Source organism: Triticum dicoccoides, chromosome 6A, assembly GCF_002162155.2.
Source record: "Triticum dicoccoides isolate Atlit2015 ecotype Zavitan chromosome 6A, WEW_v2.0, whole genome shotgun sequence".
Taxonomy (NCBI): domain Eukaryota; kingdom Viridiplantae; phylum Streptophyta; class Magnoliopsida; order Poales; family Poaceae; genus Triticum; species Triticum dicoccoides.
This window is the reverse complement of record NC_041390.1, coordinates 533,590,242-533,614,669: the sequence shown is the minus strand read 5'-3', so window position 1 is coordinate 533,614,669 and position 24,428 is coordinate 533,590,242.

The following is a 24,428-nucleotide window of genomic DNA, read 5'->3' as shown; positions in this document are numbered from 1 at the left end:
GTTCATCAACAGAAGCTTCCTGCGTAAGCCAGACAAGACGGTGCGCCAAGATATTTTATATCGCATCCCACATGATTCTTTCTAGTAAACTGTTTGTGGTATACCTGATTGTTTCATTATGTTTTGAAAGACAAAATGGTTTTATGGAGAAATGATGGTGTTTGAATTGCTAAAACATTTACGTACAGTGAACATGCAACTAGTACATGAGTGTCGTGTTTAAATTTGGAATTATTCCAGGTTTGTTTGGCATTTTTATGCATTAGTTGAGTTTCTAGGCATTTAATGTGTATAATTCAAATTTGAATTACAAACACATGCTCCAATGCACCAAAGTTTGCTGAAAAATCACATGTGTGTTTTGGGTGAATTTATAGGTCCCTTTCAAGAAATGGGAATAAAATTCAAACATCTGGGTGTCGTGGCTCGGCCCGAATGATTGAGAAACTTGGTTTTTTAATTCCTATAAATCCAAAACATGGCTGAAAATCATGAAACTTGGCATGGTGTCATGACATGGCACCAACATGCTGCAGTAATTTTTTTGGCCCAATTGGGACAAGCTTTGGTGTAAGCTTCTTGCAAATCGGAGCTTCCCTCAAGAAGTCTCATGGTTCCGAGAGGGAACATGTCACCTCTGTGTGCAAAACGACATACGTACACTGCCTTCCCCCGCCTTAATTTTTTTACACAGACATATTAGACCAAATAGAAGTATCATGCTAAATTTTGGAATTATTCCGTGTTCGTTTGGCCTTTTTCATACGTTAATTGAGTTTATGGGCATTTAATGTGCATAATTCAAATTTGAACTACAAGCACATGCTCCAGTGCACCAAAGTTGTTTGAAAAATCACATGTGTGTCTTTGGGTGAATTTCTAGGTCCCATGCAAGAGATGGGAGTGAAATTCAAACATCTGGGCGTTGTGGCTCGGCCGGAAAAATTGAGAAACTTGATTTTTTTATTCCTGTAATTCCAAAACACGCCTGAAAATCATGAAACTTGGCATGGTGTCATGACATGGCACCAACATGCTGCGGTAATTTTTTTGGCCGAATTGGGACAAGCTTTGGTGTAGGCTTCTTGCAAACCGGAGCTTCCCTCAAGAAGGCTCGTGGTTCTGAGAGGGAACGTGTCACCTCCGTGTGCGAAACAACATACATACATTGCCTTCTCCCACCCTAATTCTTTTACATAGCCATATTAGATCAAATAGAAGTACCGTGCTAAATTTTGGAATTATTCTGGGCTCGTTTCACTTTTTTATACATTAATTGAGTTTTTGGGCATTTAATATGCATAATTCAAATTTGAACTACAAGCACAGGCTCCAGTGCACCAAAGTTGTTTGAAAAATCACATGTGTGTCCTTGGGTGAATTTCTAGGTCCCATGCAAGAGATGAGAGTGAAATTCAAACATCTGGGCGTTGTGGCTCGGCCGGAAAGATTGAGAAACTTGGTTTTTTAATTCCTATAATCCAAAACACGCCTGAAAATCATGAAACTTGGCATGGAGTCATGACATGGAACCAACATTCTGCGGTAATTTTTTGGCCGAATTGGGACAAGCTTTGGTGTAGGCTTCTTGCAAACCGGACCTTCCCTCAAGAAGGCTCGTGGTTCCGAGAGGGAACGTGTCACCTCCATGTGCGAAACGACATACGTACACTGCCTTCTCCCGCCTTAATTTTTTTACACAGCCAGATTAGACCAAATAGAAGTACCGTGCTAAATTTTGGAATTATTCCGGGCTCGTTTCGCCTTTTTTATACATTAATTGAGTTTTTGGGCATTTAATGTGCATAATTCAAATTTGAACTACAAGCACATGCTCCAGTGCACCAAAGTTGTTTGAAAAATCACATGTGTGTCTTTGGGTGAATTTCTAGGTCCCATGCAAGAGATGGGAGTGAAATTCAAACATCTGGGTCTCGTGGCTCGGCCGGAAAGATTGAGAAACTTGGGTTTTTAATTCCCGTAATTCCAAAACACGCCTGAAAATCATGAAACTTGGCATGGTCTCATGACATGGCACCAACATGCTGCGGTATTTTTTTGGCCGAATTGGGACAAGCTTTGGTGTAGGCTTCTTGCAAACCGGAGCTTCCCTCAAGAAGGCTTGTGGTTCCGAGAGGGAACGTGTCACCTCCATGTGCGAAACGACATACGTACACTGCCTTCTCCTGCCTTAATTTTTTTACACAGCCAGATTAGACCAAATAGAAGTACCGTGCTAAATTTTGGAATTATTCCGGGCTCGTTTCGCCTTTTTTATACATTAAGTGAGTTCCCGGGCGTTTAATGTGCTTAATTCAAATTTGAACTACAAGCACATGCTCAAGTGCACCAAAGTTGTTTGAAAAATTTCATGTGTGTCCTTGGGTGTATTCTAGGTCCCATGCAAGAGATGGAGTGAAATTCAAACATCTGGGCGTCGTGGCTGAGCCGTAAAGATTGAGAAACTTGGTTTTTTAAAACCTGTAACTCCAAAACACGCCTGAAAATCATGAAACTTGGCATGGTCTCATGACATGGAACCAACATGCCGTGGTAATTTTTCTGTCCGATTTGCTAAGGTGCACACATTAACAATCAACAAAGTCAATTTGGAACAAGTGTTGTCATGTTACAAATCGGAAACACAACTATTATTGAAACCGTGGGTGTTCGACTTACCAATTACGTGCGGCCATGCGTCCCCTTTTTTTATTGGCTAGGAGGTGCCGTGCGGGGTAGCTATTTGAGTACGGGAGGCGTGCGATCAAACCCCTGCGCATGCTCATTGGGAGGAGAGCCCTTTGACCGCTACCCACCACACACCTCCCTCCCAACGTCTCCATTAATGGCGCCCGAGCACCTGTTCTATGGCGTGGCTGTATGTCTCACTGGACTGAGATTTAAGAGAGAAAAATGAAAATCTAACAAGAAAGTTTTGCACGGATCTTGATGTAAGATCCGACGGACCTATATAGCATCGACTGAGACTTATAGCAAGCATGATGAATATAAGGAAGATGATAGTGGATAATAATTGTCTTACATATTTAGAAACATAATTAAAAAAGCCACATGCGGAAACGCCCGAAATACACAAGGGCAAAAGAAGAAGGAAGACAACGATCTGGCTCACTGATCTCTACTTTCTTGATGCATTGCTGCAGGCCGCGGGAACTAGTCTCCACGGCGAGCGGCGACGAGCCCTTTCTTGTCCTCAAAATGCTGGTTGAGAGCATCCACAGATTCCTCCACAAGCCTTCCGCGCTTGATGCACAGCATGGCATTCTCGTCCAAAAGTTTCTCGACGATAACGCCGGTCCTCTTCAACAAGGCAGTGGTCTGCTCCTGTTGCTCCGCACTTCCAACGATCTTCATCCTCAGTAGGTTGCGCTTGGCCCGGAGCTTCGCATTGCTCTCATTTAGTTGCCGGATGATGTCGGTAGACTCTTCAAATGAGGCTTGCAGGTCATCCTGCAACCCCGCCCACCTTGAGATCTGATCCATCTGCCTAAGGATGAGGGCACGCATGCGCCTGTAAGAGTCCTCGCCTGCTCGCGAGGCATTTTCCCAGGCCGCCGCGGCGCAGCATAACCCACAAGTATAGGGTATCGCAACTGTTTTCGAGGGTAGAGTATTCAACCCAAATTTATTGATTCGACACAAGGGGAGCCAAAATATATTCTCAAGTATTAATAGTTGAGTTGTCAATTCAACCACACTTGGAAGACTTAATATCCACAGCAAAGTATTTAATAGCAAAGTAATATGGAAGTAATGGTAATGGTGGCAAAAGTAACAATATTGGTTTTGTAGTGATTGTGACAGTGACAACGGAAAGGTAACTAAGCAAAGATCAATATGTGAAAAGCTCGTAGGCATTGGATCAGTGATGGATAATTATTGTAAGTGCATCTAGTGCCCCTTAGTGATTTTGGTGTATTGAAGACTTATAGGTTAAGGGACTGATGCGTTTATGAGTGTACACATGTCTATAAGTCTATGAGGAGTTTGATGTTTACTGAGAAAGTCGACCCCTAAAAATGAAGTTCTTCGACTGAAGACTTTGGATTTCTGAAGACTTTCTGAAGACTTTGAAAGTGAAGAAATTGGTGTAATCCTCAAGACTTGGTATTCATTCGAGGAACATGAAGCATGAAGACTTTTGTTTTTGTAGTTTCATTTTCTCTTCCTTGAGCCATAGGAAACACCGTACTATTAAAAGGGGTCGAGGAAATACTAAGGAAAAATTTCCAAGTGATGCTCAACTCAAATACTGAACCTACCAATCCCTTCAAGTGAAGCCATTGGAAATCTCATACAGCTCAGTCAATTTCTTCAGTGACAGAGACGAAGTTCTTCTAGTCTCTGAGGAATTTGTTCTGACTGAGGAGTTAGGAATTCACCAGTGTGGATTGCCTACACAGTGAGGAACATGATAGCCGTGAGGAATTTGATGCTCAAAATTCTGACCGTTGATGTGCTATGCACCAGCTGTCCCAAAATATCTACCCACCTAACGGTCATATCATTGAAGGGCATTTAAATCTTATCATGTCAGGCTGCTCCCTAGGCAATAAATATCCACCCCCTACAACCACTAGATGGTTGGCTGCTCCGAGAGAAACCGACACTTGTCATTTGAGAGCATCCCATCCACCGAGGACTTTGAGCGAAAATCATCAAGTGAGGAAAACCCAAACCCAAACACCTACGAACCCAAAGTGATTGAGCATCACTGAAGAGATTGATCCTGCGTGGATCCGACGCTTGTTACCTTTGAATACTGTGCATCTTCCAGACGATTAGGCGTCATGGTCTAGAGCATCCAAGAGGAAATTGTGGAGCGCCGAATGACCGAGTCTGTGAATGTTTGGAAGTCACCTGAAGACTTACCATGAGTGATTGGGTGAGGTCTGTGTGACCTTATCTTAAGGGGAATACGGTGAGGACTAAGTGTCCTGAACTGCGTGTTCAGGACTGGGTGTTGATACGTCTCCAACGTATCTATAATTTTTGATTGCTCCATGCTATATTATCTACTGTTTTGGACATTATTGGGCTTTATTATCCACTTTTATATTATTTTTGGGACTAACCTATTAACACTACTAGGGAAAAGCCTATACACAGAATCTTACCAGCAGCGCGCTTTAAAATCAGGCGCTGCTGCTAAGTAGTAGTAGCGTGGGTTTTTAAACCTTGCTACTACTAAGTTGATAGCAGTAGCGCTGGTTTTTAACCCTCGCTACTACTAAGCGGTCTGTACCGTGCCCCCTGGGACATACCATAGTAGTAGCGCGGGTTTTTAACCCTCGCTACTACTAAGTTGATAGCAGTAGCGCTGGTTTTTACCCCTTGCTACTACTAAGCAGTCTCTACCGTGCCCCTGGGCCATGCCATAGTAGTAGCGAGGGTTATAAACCCGCGCTACTACTAAGTTTTTACCCCTCGCTACTACTAAGAGGTCTCAACCGTGCCCCTCCGGGACATGCCATAGTAGTAGCGAGGGGTAAAATCCCTCGCTACTACTAAAGGTCCCATTTTGAAACTCTACCCCCCCTGTGGATCGCCTTTTCGGTTTTGTAAAAAGCAAAAGAAAATGATAAAAACTTCAAAAATTAAAATCCTTCGAGATGTAGTTATGTTACTACATATACTAGTTAGGAAAATTTAAAAACTTAAAATTGGACATGTTTTGCAAAAAGTGTAGGGAAAATGTAAAACGGCTATAACTTTTGCATAAGATGTTAGAAAAAAACGTATAATATATCAAAATGTTTCAAAATTAAAATCCTTCAAGATGTAGTTATGTTCTTACATCTACTAGTTAGGAAAATTTAAAAACTTAAATTTGGACATGTTTTGCAAAAAGTGTAGGGAAAATGTAAAACGGGTATAACTTTTGCATACGATGTCAGAAAAAAACGTATAATATATCAAAATGTTCAGCACGAAAATCCGCATACGATGGAGACGGCCTATGGCCTGTTTGCAAATTTTTAGAATCCTCAAATTCTAAAAGGAAAAAAAAGTTATGCTCAAATTTTAGTTTTTTTAGTTTTGGTCAAATCTGGTCAAACTATGGTCAAACTACTTATTCAAGACGTATTAGTGTTACTAAATAAATATTCAAGAATATTAGTGTTACTAAATAATTATTTCAGTTTTTTGGAATTTTGGTCAAATCTGGTCAAACTGTGGTCAAACTTTGGTCAAAATGTGGTCAAACTCCTTATTCAAGAAATATTAGTGTTACTAAATAATTATTGTGGTTTAGAACAATAGTTTTAAACTCAAACAGCGAAATGTGTGACTTCATGCTCAAGCTAAACTCCCGAGGGTTAATAGGATTGACATCTTACTATTGTCAGGAAAACAACAAGTGCAGACTTGAAATCGAGGGAGAATAGAACCCGGAAGTTAAGTGTGCTCAGGCTGGAGTAGTAAGAGGATGGGTGACCGTCCGGGAAGTTAGATGATTTGGAATGATGAGGGGTGATTAGAGATTAAATTGAGCAGCGATGAGGGTGATTAGAGATTTGAGGTTAAAATAATTCAGAAATTTGAAAATTCGGGCAAAAAATTCCGCGGGTTAGTAGTAGCGCAGGTTTTTACCCACGCTACTACTAACGGACGTAGTAGTAGCGCGGGTGCGCCCGCGCTAGTGCTATACGTTAGCTGTAGCGCCTTATTAGTAGCGCCGGCCCCCGGGCTGCTAATAGGCCCAAAACCCGCGCTGCTGCTAGGCTTTTCCCTAGTAGTGTAACCGGAGGCCCAGCCCAGAATTGCTGTTTTTTGCCTATTTGTCACAGAAAAGGAATATCAAATGGAGTCCAAACGGAATGAAACCTTCGGGAACGTCATTTTCGGAACGAACATGATCCAGGAGACTTGGACCCTACATCAAGAAATAAAGGAGGAAGCCACGAGGTAGGGGGCGCGCCTACCCCCCAGGCGCTCCCTCCACCCTCGTGGGCCCCCTGTTTCTCCACCGACGTACTCCTTACTCCTATATATACCTACGTACCCCCAAACGATCAGAGGGGGAGCCAAAAACCTAATTCCACCGCCGCAACCTTCTATATCCACGAGATCCCATCTTGGAGCCTGTTCCGGAGTTCCGCCGGAGGGGGCATCCATCACGGAGGGCTTCTACATCAACACCATAGCCTCTCCGATGAAGTGTGAGTAGTTTACCTCAGACCTTCGGGTCCATAGTTATTAGCTAGAGGGCTTCGTCTCTCTTTTTGGATCTCAATACAATGTTCTCCCCCTCTCTTGTGGAGATCTATTCGATGTAATCTTCTTTTTGCGGTGTGTTTGTTGATACCGATGAATTGTGGGTTTATGATCAAGATTATCTATGAACAATATTTGAATCTTCTCTGAATTCTTTTATGTATGATTAGTTATCTTTGCAAGTCTCTTTGAATTATCAGTTTGGTTTGGCCTACTAGATTGATCTTTCTTGCAATGGGAGAAGTGCTTAGCTCTGGGTTCAATCTCGCGGTGTCCTTTCCCAGTGACAGCAGGGGCAGAAAGGCACGTATTGTATTGTTTCCATCGAGGATAACAAGATGGGTTTTTTATCATATTGCATGAATTTATCCATCTACATCATGTCATCTTGCTTAAGGCGTTACTCTGTTTTCATGAACTTAATACTCTAGATGCATGCTGGATAGTGGTCGATGAGTGGAGTAATAGTAGTAGATGCAGGCAGGAGTCGGTCTACTTGTCTCGGACATGATGCCTATATACATGATCGTACCTAGATATTCTCATAACTATGCTCAATTCTGTCAATTGCTCAACAGTAATTCGTTCACCCACCATACAATACTTATGCTCTTGAGAGAAGCCATTAGTGAAACCTATGGCCCCGGGGTCTATCTTCATCATATTAATCTTCCAATAATTAGTTATTTCCTTTGCTTTTTTTACTTTGCATTTATTTTACTTTGCATCTTTATCACAAAAATACCAAAAATATTATCTTATCATATCTATCAGATCTCAATCTCGTAAGTGACCATGAAGGGATTGACAACCCCTTATTGCGTTGGTTGCGAGGAGTTATTTGTTTTGTGCAGGTATGAGGGACTCGCGCGTAGCCTCCTACTGGATTGACACCTTGTTTCTCAAAAACTGAGGGAAATACTTATGCTACTTTGCTACATCATCCTTTCCTCTTCAAAGAAATCCAACGTAGTGCTCAAGAGGTAGCAAGAAGATTTCTGGCGCCGTTGCCGGGGAGTCTACGCAAAAGTCAACATACCAAGTACCCATCACAACCCTTATCTCCCGCATTACATTATTTGCCATTTGCCTCTCGTTTTCCTCCCCCCACTTCATCCTTGCTGTTTTATTGGCCCTCTCTCTTTATCCTTGCTCTCTTTCTCTATTTGCCTCTTTTTGCCCGCTTGCTTTTTGTTTGCTTGTGTGTTGGATTGCTTGCTTGTCACGATGGCTCAAGATAACACTAAATTGTGTGACTTTACCAATACCGACAACAATGATTTTATTAGCACTCCGATTGCTCCTCTTACCGATGCTGAATCTTGTTAAATTAATGCCCCTTTGCTGAATCTTGTCATGAAAGATCCGTTTTCCGGCCTTCCTAGTGAAGATGCCGCTACCCATCTAAATAGCTTCGCTGATTTGTGTGATATGCAAAAGAAGAAAGATGTGGACAACGATATTGTTAAGTTGAAGCTATTTCCTTTTTCGCTTAGAGATCATGCTAAAGCTTGGTTTTCGTCTTTGCCTAAAAATAGTATTGATTCTTGGAACAAGTGCAAAGATGCTTTTATCTCTAAGTATTTTCCTCCCGCTAAGATCATCTCCCTTAGAAACGATATTATGAATTTTAAGCAACTTGATCATGAACATGTTGCACAAGCTTGGGAGAGGATGAAATTAATGATACGTAATTGTCCTACTCATGGTTTGAATTTGTGGATGATTATACAAATTTTTTATGCCGGATTGAATTTTGCTTCTAGAAATCTTTTAGATTCGGCCGCGGGAGGCACTTTTATGGAAATCACTTTAGTATAAGCTACTAAACTCCTAGATAATATTATGGTTAATTATTCTCAATGGCATACTGAAAGATCTACTAATAAAAAGGTGCATGCGATAGAAGAAATTAATGTTTTGAGTGGAAAGATGGATGAACTTATGAAATTATTTGCTAATAAGAGTGTTTCTTCTGATCCTAATGATATGCCCTTGTCTACTTTGATTGAGAACAATAATGAATCTATGGATGTGAATTTTGTTGGTTGGAATAATTTTGGTAACAACGCATATAGAGGAAACTTTAATCCTAGGCCTTATCCTAGTAATCCCTCTAATAATTATGGAAATTCCTACAACAACTCTTATGGAAATTTCAATAAGATGCCCTATGAATTTGAGAATAGTGTTAAGGAATTTATGAATTCGCAAAAGAATTTCAATGCTTTGCTTGAAGAGAAATTGCTTAAAGTTGATGATTTGGCTAGGAATGTTGATATAATTTCTCTTGATGTTGATCCTTTAAAACTTAGATCTACTCCTCCTAAGAATGATATCAATGAATCTCTCAAAGCCATGAGAATTTCCATTGATGAGTGCAAAGAAAGAACCGCTAGGATGCGTGCTAAGAAAGATGCCTTTATAAGAGTGTGTTCTTCTAGTTCCTATGAAAATAAAGATGAAGATCTAAAAGTTATTGATGTGTCCCCTATTAAATATTTGTTTTGCAATAGGAATCTTGATAATGATGGGACTGAATGTGATCCACCTTTACCTAGAAGGCGTTCCAAAAATTCGTAGTTTTTAGATCTTGATGCTAGATTTGATGAAAGTGGGATTGAAGAAATTAAAACCCTAGATGTTGCTAAACCCACTATTTTGGATTTCAAGGAATTTAATTATGAAAATTTCTCTTTGATTGATTGTATTTCCTTGTTTCAATCCGTGCTAAATTCTCCTCATGCTTATAGTCAAAATAAAGCATTTACTAAACATATCGTTGATGCCTTGATGCAATCTTATGAAGAAAAACTTGAGTTGGAAGTTTCTATCCCTAGAAAACTTTATGATGAGTGGGAACCAACTATTAAAATTAAGATTAAAGATCATGAGTTCTATGCTTTATGTGATTTGGGTGCTAGTGTTTCCACGATTCCAAAGACTTTGTGTGATTTGTTAGGTTTCCGTGATTTTGATGATTGCTCTTTAAACTTGCACCTTGCGGATTCCACTATTAAGAAACCAATGGGAAGAATCAATGATGTTCTTATTGTCGCAAATATAATTATGCGCCCGTAGATTTTATTGTTCTTGACATGGATTGCAATCCTTCATGTCCTATTATCCTTGGTAGACCTTTCCTTAGAACGATTGGTGCAATTATTGATATGAAGAAAGGAAATATGAGATTCCAATTTCCGTTAAGGAAAGGCATGGAACACTTTCCTAGAAAGAAAATTAAATTACCTTATGAATATATTATGAGAGCCACTTATGGATTGCCTACCAAAGATGGCAATACCTAGATCTATCCTTGCTTTTTATGCCTAGCTAGGGGCGTTAAACGATAGCGCTTGTTGGGAGGCAACCCAATTTTATTTTTATTCCTTGCCTTTTGCTCCTGTTTAGTAATAAATAATTTACCTAGCCTCTGTTTTGGTTGTGTTTTTTGTGTTTAATTAGTGTCTGTGCCAAGTAGAACCGTTGGGAAGACTTGGGGAAAGTCTTGTTATCTTGCTGTAAAAGACAGAAACTTTAGCGCTTACGAGAACTGCTGCCATTTTTATTTGGAAAGTGCTATTTAGTTAATTATTTTTGAAGATGATTAATAGTTAAATTCTTCACGTCCAGCAATTTATTTTAGAATTTTTGGGGTTCCAGATCTTGCGCTAGTTACAGATTAGTACAGACCGTTCTGTTTTTGACAGATTCTGTTTTTCGTGTGTTGATTGCTTATTTTGATGAATCTATGACTAGTAAATAGTTTATAAACCATAGATAAGTTGGAATACAGTAGGTTTAACAACAATATAAATAAATAATGAGTTCATTACATTACCTTGAAGTGGTCTTTTGTTTTCTTTCGCTAACGGAGCTCACGAGATTTTCTACTTTAAGTTTTGTGTTGTGAAGTTTTCAAGTTTTGGGTAAAGATTTGATGGATTATGGAACAAGTAGTGGCAAGAGCCTAATCTTGGGGATACCCATGGCACCCCAAAGATAATATAAGGACACCTAAAAGCCAAAGCTTGGGGATGCCCTGGAAGGCATCCCTTCTTTCGTCTACTTCCATCGGTAACTTTACTTGGAGCTATATTTTTATTCATCACATGATATGTGTTTTGCTTGGAGCTTCTTGTATGATTTGAGTCTTTGATGTTTAGTTTACCACAATCATCCTTGCTGTACACACCTTTTGAGAGAGCCATACATGATTTGGAATTTGTTAGAATACTCTATATGCTTCACTTATATCTTTTGAGTTATATAGTTTTGCTCTAGTACTTCACTTATATCTTTTAGAGCATGGTGGTGGATTTGTTTTATAGAAACTATTGATCTCTCATGCTTCACTTATATTATTTTTAGACTCTTAAATAGCATGGTAATTTGATTAAATAATCCTAATATGCTAGGTATTCAAGATTAGTAAAAAATTTCTTATGAGTGTTTTGAATACTAAGAGAAGTTTGATGCTTGATGATTTTTTTTTGAGATATGGAGGTAATAATATCAAAGTCGTGCTAGTTGAGTAGTTGTGAATTTGAGAAATGCTTGTGTTGAAGTTTGCAAGTCCTGTAGCATGCACATATGGTAAACATTATGTAACAAATTTGAAACATGAGGTGTTCTTTGATTGTCCTCCTTATGAGTGGCGGTCGGGGACGAGCGATGGTCTTTTCCTACCAATATATCCCCCTAGGAGCATGCACGTAGTGCTTGGTTTTTGATGACTTGTAGATTTTTGCAATAAGTGTGTGAGTTCTTTATTACTAATGTTGAGTCCATGGATTATACACACTCTCACCCTTCCATCATTGCTAGCCTCTTCGGTACCATGCATTGCGCTTTCTCACATTGAGAGTTGGTGCAAACTTCGCCGGTGCATCCAAACCCCGTGATATGATACGCTCTTTCATACATAAACCTCCTTATATCTTCCTCAAAACAACTACCATACCTACCTATTATGGCATTTCCATAGCCATTCCAAGATATATTGCCTTGCAACTTTCCACCGTTCCGTTTATCATGACACATTCATCATTGTCATATTGCTTAGCATGATCATGTAGTTGACATAGTATTTGTGGCAAAGCCACCATTCGTAATTCTTTCATACATGTCACTCTTGGTCCATCGCATATCCCGGTACACCACCGGAGGCATTCATATAGAGTCATCTTTTGTTCTAGCATCGAGTTGTAATCATTGAGTTGTAAATAAATAGAAGTGTGATGATCATCATTTTCTAGAGCATTGTCCCAAGTGAGGAATTAAAAAAGGGGGAGAGAATGGCCATAAAAAAGAAGAGAAGGCCCCAAAAAAAGAGAGAGAGAGAGAGAAAAAGAGAGAAGGGACAATGCTACTATCCTTTACCACACTTGTGCTTCAAAGTAGCACCATAATCTTCATGATAGAGAGTCTTTTGTTTTGTCACTTTCATATACTAGTGGGAATTTTTCATTATAGAACTTGGCTTGTATATTCCAACAATGGCCCTCCTCAAGTTCCCTAGGTCTTGTGAGCAAGCAAGTTGGATGCACACCCACTTAGTTTCCTATGTTGAGCTTTCATACATTTATAGCTCTAGTGCATCTGTTGCATGGCAATCCCTACTCCTTGCATTAACATCAATCGATGGGCATCTCTATAGCCCATTGATTAGCCTCGTTGATGTGAGACTTTCTCCTTTTTTGTCTTCTCCACATAACCCCCATCATCATATTCTATTCCACCCACAGTGCTATGTCCATGGCTCACGCTCATATATTGCGTGAAAGTTTATAGGTTTGATATTACTAAAGTATGAAACAATTGCTTGGCTTGTCATCGGTGTTGTGCAGGATGAGAGCATTCTTGTGTGACGAAAATGGAGCATGACTAAACTATATGATTTTGTAGGGATGAACTTTCTTTGGCCATGTTATTTTGAGAACACATAATTGCTTAGTTACTATGCTTGAAGTATTATTATTTTTATGTCAATGTGAACTTTTATCTTGAATCTTTCAGATCTGAATATTCATAGCACAATCAAGAAGAATTACATTAAAATTATGCCAAGTAGCACTCGGCATCAAAATTATCTTTTTTATCATTTACCTACTCGAGGACGAACATGAATTAAGCTTGGGGATGCTTGATACGTCTCCAACGTATCTATAATTTTTGATTGCTCCATGCTATATTATCTACTGTTTTGGACATTATTGGGCTTTATTATCCACTTTTATATTATTTTTTGGGACTAACCTATTAACCGGAGGCCCAGTCCAGAATTGCTGTTTTTTTTGCCTATTTTAGGGTTTTGAAGAAAAGGAATATCAAACAGAGTCCAAACGGAATGAAACCTTCGGGAACGTGATTTTCGGAACGAACATGATCCAGGTCACTTGGACCCTACGTCAAGAAATAAATGAGGAAGCCACGAGGTAGGGGGCGCGCCTACCCCCCGGGCACGCCCTCCACCCTCGTGGGCCCCCTGTTGCTCCACCGACGTACTCCTTCCTCCTATATATACCTACGTACCCCCAAACGATCAGAGGGGGAGACAAAAACCTAATTCCACCGCTGCAACCTTTTGTATCCACGAGATCCCATCTTGGGGCCTGTTCCGGAGCTCCGCCAGAGGGGGCATCCATCACAGTGGGCTTCTACATCAACACCATAGCCTCTCCAATGAAGTGTGAGTAGTTTACCATAGACCTTCATGTTGGGATCTATGGTAGGGTGCGTCGACTGCAAATTAAAATTTCCTACACGCAGAACAACCAAGAACATGCTACGGGAGATGGATCACAGTTCGTCACCACTAGACGCGTAGTGCCGTGCAGTGGAAGAAGAGTTGGGGCAGCGCGTCCGCGTGGATCATCTCCTCCTCGTCCGATCTCCCTCGTACAACCGGTGGTCGGTTCCCACGTACAGGTTCGCCGGAGCGGCGCAAGTGCACCGCCTCTAACGGTATCTGTGCGTGCAGGAGGAACATCGTGCGGCGGACTGCTAGGTCCGATCACACAACCGGCGGCGAGTGGAGGTGTCTATTCGCAACACATGCAAACCCTAGTGACAACGCCGAAGCGATCAGCCCATGAGTGTGCCGCACCTCCACTATATATATATAGGCGTCCATCACGGGCTCAACACTTGGGCCTCGCACGGACCCTAAAGCCCATAAGTCTACTCGGCCACAATCCGAATACAGTTCGGATCACATCCGACCAGTGTCCTCGGATCCGACCTTGTAGGTTCCTTCCCTTAAGCGCGCGACCCCTTAGGTTCAAGTCGGCTTGGTCGCAGTTCAGATCACCTCCGAACTGCATGGTTGGTAGCGGCCTCTAGCAAGGCATGCCGAACACCAAGCAGACTATGAAGCTGGTTAGTGAACCTGTACATCATACTTCCATTCCTTTTGCCACACGATATATGTTGTCGAGCTCAAGGCGAGTCTGTCATCCTTGTGCTAGCACGACCTATTTCTTGTTCCAGTGATGCCGACCACAAACCGGATTATCTCATAATCCTTGTCGCGTGGCCATGCTTATCCTCGTCGGATCACACAAGGGGCCCAGAGTATATCTCTCCTAATCGGAGGGGCAAATCCCATCTTGCTCGACCACGTCTTGTAGCATGGTTCTGGACAAACCCGAAACCTACCTTTATAACTACCCAGTTACGGAGTAGCTTTTGGTCGGCCCAAAGCAAGTCTGTCACCATCCCGAGTACATGCGTCAGCTCAGGTCTTAGGGCATAGAACATATGTTGTACTAGAGACTCACAGATGACATATCGCTGCGTCTCATAGTTGGGTCTGTCCGACTCAGACCTTATCTCGACTCGGATCTGACTACGTCGAATCCGACCAGATCCTTCCAAGTCCATATTATTCGGTTAGCATCCAATGCTCCATGGCTAGTGAGACCAAGCCATTGACCGTGTCATATGCTAGTCTAGTTGGCTGCGCGTCCACACAGCCCTTTCGACTAGGGACCTTTTAGGACAGTCATCATACAATGCATAGTCCCACAAACAAGTCACGTACTTGCTGATACACATCATTGATAATGTCCAAGGACTATCTTTATTCATAAACACATAGGAAATATAATCATACATGATTGCCTCTAGGGAATATCTCCAACACTTCGGGTCCATAGTTATTAGCTAGATGGCTTCTTCTCTCTTTTTGGATCTCAATACAATGTTCCCCCCCTCTCTTGTGGAGATCTATTCGATGTAATCTTGTTTTTGCGGTGTGTTTGTTGAGACCGATGAATTGTGGGTTTATGATCAAGATTATCTATGAACAATATTTGAATCTTCTCTGAATTCTTTTATGTATGATTGGTTATCTTTGCAAGTCTCTTCGAATTATCAGTTTGGTTTGGCCTACTAGATTGATCTTTCTTGCAATGGGAGAAGTGCTTAGCTTTGGGTTCAATCTTGCGGTGTCCTTTCCCAGTGACAACAGGGGAAGCAAGGCACGTATTGTATTGTTGCCATCGAGGATAACAAGATGGTTTTTTTATCATATTGCATGAATTTATCCCTCTACATCATGTCATCTTGCTTAAGGTGTTACTCTGTTTTCATGAACTTAATACTCTAGATGCATGCTAGATAGCGGTCGATGAGTGGAGTAATAGTAGTAGATGCAGGCAGGAGTCGGTCTACTTGTCTCGGGCGTGATGCCTATATACATGATCATACCTAGATATTCTCATAACTATGCTCAGTTCTGTCAATTGCTCAACAGTAATTCGTTCACCCACCATAAAATACTTATGCTCTTGAGAGAAGCCACTAGTGAAACCTATGGCCCCTGGGTCTATCTTCATCATATTAATCTTCCAATACTTACTTATTTCCTTTGATTTTTACTTTGCTTTTATTTTACTTTGCATCTTTATCACAAAAATACCAAAAATATTATCTTATCGTATCTATCAGATCTCACTCTCGTAAGTGACCATGAAGGGATTAACAACCCCTTATCGCGTTGGTTGCAAGGAGTTATTTGTTTTGTGCTGGTACGAGGGACTCGCGCGTAGCCTCCTACTGGATTGATACCTTGGTTCTCAAAAACTGAGGGAAATACTTACGCTACTTTGCTGCATCATCCTTTCCTCTTCAAGGAAATCCAACGCAGTGCTCAAGAGGTAGCAGGTGTCTAGGACTGTGTGTCCTCATGTTTAAATACCTAGCCGCCCTAACCAGATGTACAACTGTCACAACAGTTGGAACTAGTCTACCAAATCATTGTCTTCAACGAGCTAACTGGTTTCAATTCCTCAACCCTTCTATTTCCTCATTTCTGTGTTGTGTGCTAGTTCATATCTGTTTGAACACTTTGACTGAAGACTTTCTCTATTTCCTCAGCTCAATTTCTTCAGTCTGTTTGTCTTCATTCTGTTTATCCTATGTTTACACCTTCTGTACTCTATGCTTGTTTTCATTTCATCATGAAGACCATGCTCATTTTATGTTATGTTTACTTCTGAGTACTTATTCCGCTTCAAGTAGTTCTTCACTCAGGAATTTCCTCACCCGCAAATTACTCAGTGAAGAATTCATAAAAATCACCTATTCACCCCCTCTAGTCGATATAACGCACTTTCAATTGGTATCAGAGCAAGGTACTCCCTTGTTCTGTGTGATTTTGGTTTAACCACCTGGAGATTTAGTTATGTCGACCACAGGTATGAAGACTGTGACATGCCCCATCTTTGACGGTCATCATTATCCCAAGTGGAAGGCCATGATGAAGAAGCGCCTCATGGCGATGAACAGTGAACTCTGGACCGTCACCGATATTGGTCTTACTGACCTATGCAAGATGGAGGAGGCTGATGATATTCACAAGTACACGCTACTCAACCTACGGCGAAGGACATCATCTGCTCCAGCTTGTCACAAAACCAGTTCAGGAACGTTATGCATCTCAGCCATGTGAAACTCATCTGTGACCGACTCTCTGAGGTCTATGAAAGTCATCGATCTCACCATGAACCCTGGTTCGAGGACTTCATGGAATCACGCAAGGCTATGACTTTCAATCCATAATCATCATCCTCTGCACCATGCCTAATGGAAAAAGGTGCCAAGGTAACTGAATGCTACTTATCTAAATCCAGTGATGATGAATCTGGTGATGAATTTGGACCCAGTTATGTCAAACTTGCTTCCCTTGCCACTAAACAACAAAGAGCTTTGGAAAAAGTTCAAAACATGATAAATGCGAGTGACGATATGTTGGGTGAAGAAATGGATCGTTCCAAAGCATTGGCTAAAAGTCTTCAGGGATTCCAGTCCAAGTTTGACAATCTTCAAGGTCATCATAACACTCTCCTATCTGATCATGAGAAGCTTTATTATGAATTTTTCAAAGAAAGCAAGATCTTGAGCAGTTAAGAGTGAGTTATGATGATCTTCAGAAGGAGCGTGATTCATTACTTGCTCAACAAATCAGCGCTACTCAGGATGAATTTGTTCCTCCATCTTTGTAGTGCATTGAACGTGAAACTGCTAATTCTTCACCTGAATGCTCTAATACTTCCATTACATTCTTCAACTGTCTCTACTATCACTAATTACTCATCTGAGGACATTGCTAGTATTATTGATGATGCAGGGCTGAAGGAATTGTATATGACAGGCATGTACAAAAGCCTCAAAGGGCATTAGGCTCTTTGTGATGTGCTTAAAAGGCAAATCCTCAACAGGAACCCTAGGAAAGAGGGTACCTTTGAGAGGAAACTTAATGCTGATGGGACCTACTGGAAACCTGAGCAGTATCTCAAAACCTCATGGGTTGCTGCAAAGGGACCTTCAGTGGATCCATCTACTTTATCTGGCTTTACATGTGAATCTTCATATTCTTATGATGAGTCAATTGACTCCAACTATAAATTGTTCAAAAATCAGAATGGTGAAATATTTGCTAGATATGTTGGCACTAACTGCAGGAACAATCCTCCTATGAAGAAAATCTAGGTTCCCAAAAGGTGCCTTGAAAATCTTCAGGTGAATGTCATCATGACACCACTTGTGAAGAATAGGAACCCCAGATTAAATTCTTCATATGGACCAAATTCTTCATATGGATCCAAGTCCTCATACGGACCTAACTCCTCACGTGGATCAAATTCCTCAAAAGGATCAAAGTCCTCATATAAGCATCATCGTGCTAACCCGTCTGCTTCGCAGGGAAGATCTAAGGATTATGGATATGTCATTATTCTTCAAATCATTATGTTCATAAGTCCTCAAAGAATTTCTCTGCTTGCTCTTATGCTTACCCTAATCCCTCTTATGTGAAACGAAGTGGATTGGCATCTATGCCACCTTTCTCTTATGGAGCTCGTAGAATCATGAACTCTTTGCCACCCCTTCAGATGTGGGTGGTGAAGAAAAAGAACTAATCTCTTATGCAGGGTCAGGTCTCCAGACGAACTTAATCGTCTGAAGAATTTGCTGGAGACCTGAATATGCTTGAAAGGACGCAAGCTAATCATGAAGAAATGAATTTTCATTTCTCACGTCCTCATACTGCTTTATCTGTTCTATTGCTTGATGAATTTGATCTGATGAAATTGATACCATATTCTTCACTGATGAAGTATATGAGTTCGTAAGTTGCACTAATTCATCTGCAGGATGATCAACCCAAAGCCACTGAGTGGGTCCTCAATAGTGGATGTACAAATCACATGACTGGTGACATGAGCTTATTGATGGACTCTGCTTTATCTCCATCACATCTGAAGCATATCACCTACGCTGACGAAGGCAAAAGCAAGGTATTGGGTCTAGGTGAGGTTGCAATCTCAAAGGATCGAAACATGGACAAAGTCATGCTTGTCGAGTCCTTAGGGTTCAACCTCATGTCTGTCTCAATGCTTTGTGATCTTGATATGGTTGTTGTCTTTGGCAAGTATCGTTGTGTTGTGATCATGGAAGCTGACAATTCCAAAGTCTTCGAAGGCTTTAGGAGAGGAGACTTGTATATTGTTGATTTCTCTATAGGACCACAACCTGCTACATGTCTACTTGCAAAAGCTTCAGAAGGCTGGCTATGGCATCGATGACTTGGGCATGCTGGCATGAGGAATCTGCACACGCTGGCGAAGAAGAAGCATGTCATTGGCATCGAGGGTGTCAAATTCCTCAAGGACCATTTGTGTGGAGCTTGTGAAGCTGGAAAGATGACCAAGGCCAAGCATCCAGCAAAGACTATCATGACTACTACTCTACCATTTGAATTGCTTCACATGGATCTTTTTGGCCCTACTCACTATGCCACATTTACTAATGCTGCATTTTTATATGGCTTTGTCATTGTTGATGATTATTCTCGATATACATGGGTGCATATCGTCACTTACAAAACTGAAGTGCAGGAAGTCTTCAAACTATTTTCCTCGAGGGCTTCAACCAACTTTGGCGTGAAGATCAAGCACATCAGAAGTGATAATGGAACTGAGTTCAAGAACACTGGTCTTGATGACTATCTTGATGAACTTGGTATTACTCATGAGTTATCTGCTCCTTATACTCCTCAGCAAAATGGCGTCGTGAAGCGCAAGAACATGACTCCTGTTGAGATGGCTCGCACTATGCTTGATGAGTACAAGAAGCCTACTCGCTTCTGGCCTGAGGCAATTGATACTGCTTGTCACATCATTAACGGGGTATATCTTCACAAATTCTTCAAGAAGACTGCATATGAACTCCTCACTGACAAGAAACCCAATGTGAGTTATTTCAAAGTCTTCAGTGCTAAATGTTGGATTAGAGATCCTCATCACAGTTCTAAATTTGCATCGAAAGCACATGAAGGTTTTATGCTCGGTTATGGTAAGGACTCGCACACCTATAGAGTCTTCAACTACTATCGCCACGAGGTTGTTGAAACTGTAGATGTGCGGTTCGATGAGACTAATGGCTCGCAAAGAGAGCACCTACCTCCTATGACAGATGAAATGCCTCCTAAGGAATCTATTAAGTTCAAGTCTACTGAGGATGCCATTCCTACCGAAGAATCTGCTGAAGAAGTCATTCCAAAACATGAAGAATGTCATGCTGATGCACCTGAGGAAAATGGTGCTGAAGAAAATGCTGATCAAATTCCTTAATGACAACCCGCTCATCCTCGCGTTGCAAATGAAGTGCAAATTGAGAAAATCATCAGCGACATCAACATTCCAGGTCCTCTCACATGCTCAAGAGCTTCACATTTATCTAACTTTTGTGGGCACTTTGCTTTCATCTCTATCATAGACCCCACTAAGGTAGATGAAGCATTTCTGGAGCCAGAGTGGATTCAAGGTATGCAAGAGGAATTACATCAATTCGAGCTCAACAATGTCTGGGAACTGGTCAAACGTCCAGATCCTCGCAAGCACAATATCATCGGCACAAAGTGGATCTACCACAACAAGCAAGATGAAAATGGCCTTGTGGTGAGGAGTAAGGCATGACTTGTAGCGCAAGGCTACACACAGGTTGAAGGAATTGACTTCGATGAAAACTTTGCACCTGTTGCTAGACTTGAAGCTATTCACATATTACTTGCTTATGCTAACCATCATGATATCATCTTATATCAAATGGATGTGAAAAGTGCATTCCTCAATGGTAAGCTTGAGAAAGAAGTATATGTTGCTCAGCCCCTAGGTTTTGAAGATCCAAAGCATCCTGACAAAGTCTTCAGACTCAATAAGGCCCTCTGTGGCCCCAAGCAGGCCCCACAGGCGTGGTATGATACTTTGAAGGAATTCCTCATGAAGAAAGGCTTCAAACCCGGTTCACTTGACCCAACTCTTTTCACTAAATCTTATGATGGTGAATTGTTTGTGTGCCAAATTTATGTTGATGATATTTTTTTGGTTATACTGACCAACATTACAGTGATGAATTTGCCTATATGATGAGCGAACAATATCAAATGTCTATGATGGGAGAATTGAAATTCTTCTTAGGTCTTCAGATTCGTCAATAGCGCAATGGCATATTCATATCTCAAGAGAAATACCTCAAGGATATACTGGGGAAATTCGGCATGCAAGATTGCAAAGGAGTCAAAATCCCTATGCCCACAAATGGCCATCTATGCACTGATTAAAATGGTATTGACTTTGATCAAAAGGTATACCGGTCCGTGATTGGTTCTTTATTGTACTTATGTGCATCTAGGCTAGATATTATGCTTAGTGTTTGCATGTGTGCCCGATTTCAAGCTACACCGAAGGAATCACACCATAAGGCTGTGAAGCATATTCTTCGATATCTAGCTCACACACCAACACTTGGATTATGGTACCCCAAGGGCTCGACTTTTGATCTCATTGGATTTTCAGACTCTAACTATGTTGGTGATCGTGTGGACCGCAAGTCAACATCTGGCACATGCCATTTCCTCGGACGATCCTTGGTCTGTTGGTCCTCGAAGAAACAGAACTGCATATCACTGTCTACTACTGAATTTGAGTACATTGCCGCTGGTTCTTGCTGTGCTCAACTGCTATGGATGAAGCAAACTCTCAAAGACTATGGAGTCAACATGAAGAATGTGCCACTCTACTGTGACAATGAGAGTGCCATCAAGATTGCTCATAACCCAGTTCAGCACTCAAAGACAAAGCACATTCAGATTCGTCATCATTTTCTTTGTGATCATGTGTTGAAGGGCGACATCTCCATTGAGCATGTGAAGACTGAAGAACAGCTAGCTGATATCTTCACTAAGCCCTTGGATGAGAAGAGATTTAGCAAGTTGCGGTGTGAGCTAAATATCTTAGAATCTTCAAATGTTCTTTGAAAAGGACACACATCCTAACACTCATGCAAAATTGATGACTTAGATGTGCAACACATGAAGAAACGTTTTTCTCCAATCAATGAAGACTAACCCTCTAAGTGTGAAGAAATTAACGAAGAATTTGATTCTCAGAACCCTACGACAATTGTATGCGGTGTGTGAAATCATCATTCTTATACGGTGGGTCACACCACCACCAAAAGTTGAAAATACTCAATCTGAGTTTTTCCTCACTTTGAAATACCTCAGTTGTTCTTCAACTTGCATTGTCTTCACTCTTTCCATCGTTTTTTTCATTGGCTATCTATATATATGTGTGTGTGTGTGTGTGTGTGAGTTTATGTCCTCTACAACATTCACTTATTGCTATTTCTTCAAGTTGCTTGTTCTGCAAAGTGAATGTGATCGGACCCTTTCCCCCTCTATGCTAAACTCAACCTAGTCTATTCACAAATTCTTCATGTGCGTTCTATTTGAAAATCATTCAAAATGTTCACTTTGTCCTTGTCAACTGAAGAAATTGCGAACTAAACTTTAAACTTATCTTATGTGAATTTTCGGCTTTTGCTGCTCAAACCTTTACACATTCCACGATAATACTTATCCTACTCACTCATGATCATCACCTCTCAGTATGTGGGTGACACATGTCACACAAATGAGAAGGGTCAGGGGCACGTTCATCCAATTTCCTTGGGCGAGCAGTTTTTCGCTTCGGCTATAAATACCCCTCTCCCTTCCTCACTTCGTTTTTACTCTGCTCGACCTCACTCCCTCGCTCGAGCTCTCAAACCCTAGCGCCGCCGCTACTTCCATCGTCACCGGTAAAGAAGAGCTTCACTGCCTCGACCTTGTCACCGTCGTACTCGTGCTGACTGCGGACTTCTTCTCTCCGCCGCCGCCGTAATTGTATTCCTCAGTCAAGTTAGGGTGTGGAAGATCTGAACCGACGAGCTTCAAATCTACACTTCACAGTTCGTCGTGTTCTTCGTCCAGGGTAATTAAAAGTTACTTGTACTGCCCTCTTTGATTCAAATGTTTTCTACAAAATCTTCAAAAGGTGTTTATTCTTCAAATCTTCACACACTGGACACCTGCCATAACAAATGTTCTTGATCTGTTTCTCTAAGCAAAAAAATTCTTCAAGATTCCTCAGTTGTGTGGATTTTTCAATCTGTACAACTCTGGAACCTAAGTCAAAGAACGGTTAGTGAAATTCTTCAAGACTCAACTGGTTAAATTCCTCAAACTTGTTCTTATTGCAAAACCTTCTGAGAACGCATATGTCCTCTCCAAATTCCTCGCAACTATACTCTGTTCATAGGTACACATGTCCACTGTTGAATCTCTAGGTTCTCATCAACTTAACTCATTTGCAGCGTTCCTTGAAGAAAAGTTGCACACCTCTTCAGAGAATTCCATTGCTCAAATTCCTCAGCTGAAGAAAATGGCTGACGGTAAGAAGCCACAGAGGGGAGGAAAATGGCCTGAGGTCAATACTGCTTTCGAGATTCCTGATGACATATACAAGGATCATTGCACTCCTAATGAGGCCAAATTTGGCAAGGAGGACAAAAAATAGTGCAAGCTGTGCATACAAAGGATAGAGAGGAGATGGGCAAGGGAATGGAGGGAGTACAGATATGTTACTCCCAAGTATATGAAGAAATTCGCTCTTAATCCTCCATGCCCAAGACCTCCATTGGCACCCAGCCAAGAAGCTGATTCCACCAGCCTCAAGCGTGGTGAGGACTATCCCGATGAATGGGCCAAGCACTAGGCCAAGCTAGCTAAAGTAGCTAAGGAAGCAGTGAGAAAATTTAATAAAACTCTGCTGCTGCTGCTACCACTGCTAAGGCCTCTGCAAGCAAGCCAAAGAAGGCCATGGCAAAGAAGCCTACTCATAAGTCAAGTGCTTCAACCCCAATGCCCTCACGGCCAAGTTACTCAGCAATGCCCTCAAGGCTAGATTCTTCAAAGCCCTCATGGCCAATTCCTCAAGCTGCTCCAGCTCCTCCAAAGTCCTCAGCTCCTCTGTCAAAATCCTCAGCACCTGTGCATCTCGCCACGTACCAAAGGACAATAGGCATCTCTATTGCCTCAGGAGATTTTGCTAGTTCTTCAGCTGCACCCAATTCATCAACTGGCCCCTCTCTGCTGAAGACAAAGGCAACTACTGGACGAGGCTCTCGACCAAGTCCTCACAAGAAGCAGGTCGCCTTTCAAGTACCATTCGAAGATGACGAAGCTGATGATCAAGAACTCGCTGAAATCATCAGAGATAGGAAGCACAGGGCCGCTAGAGCCAAAGGCAGCAATGTGCCATTGATACTGGATCCGAAGTTGATCCTAGACTTCATTGACTTGT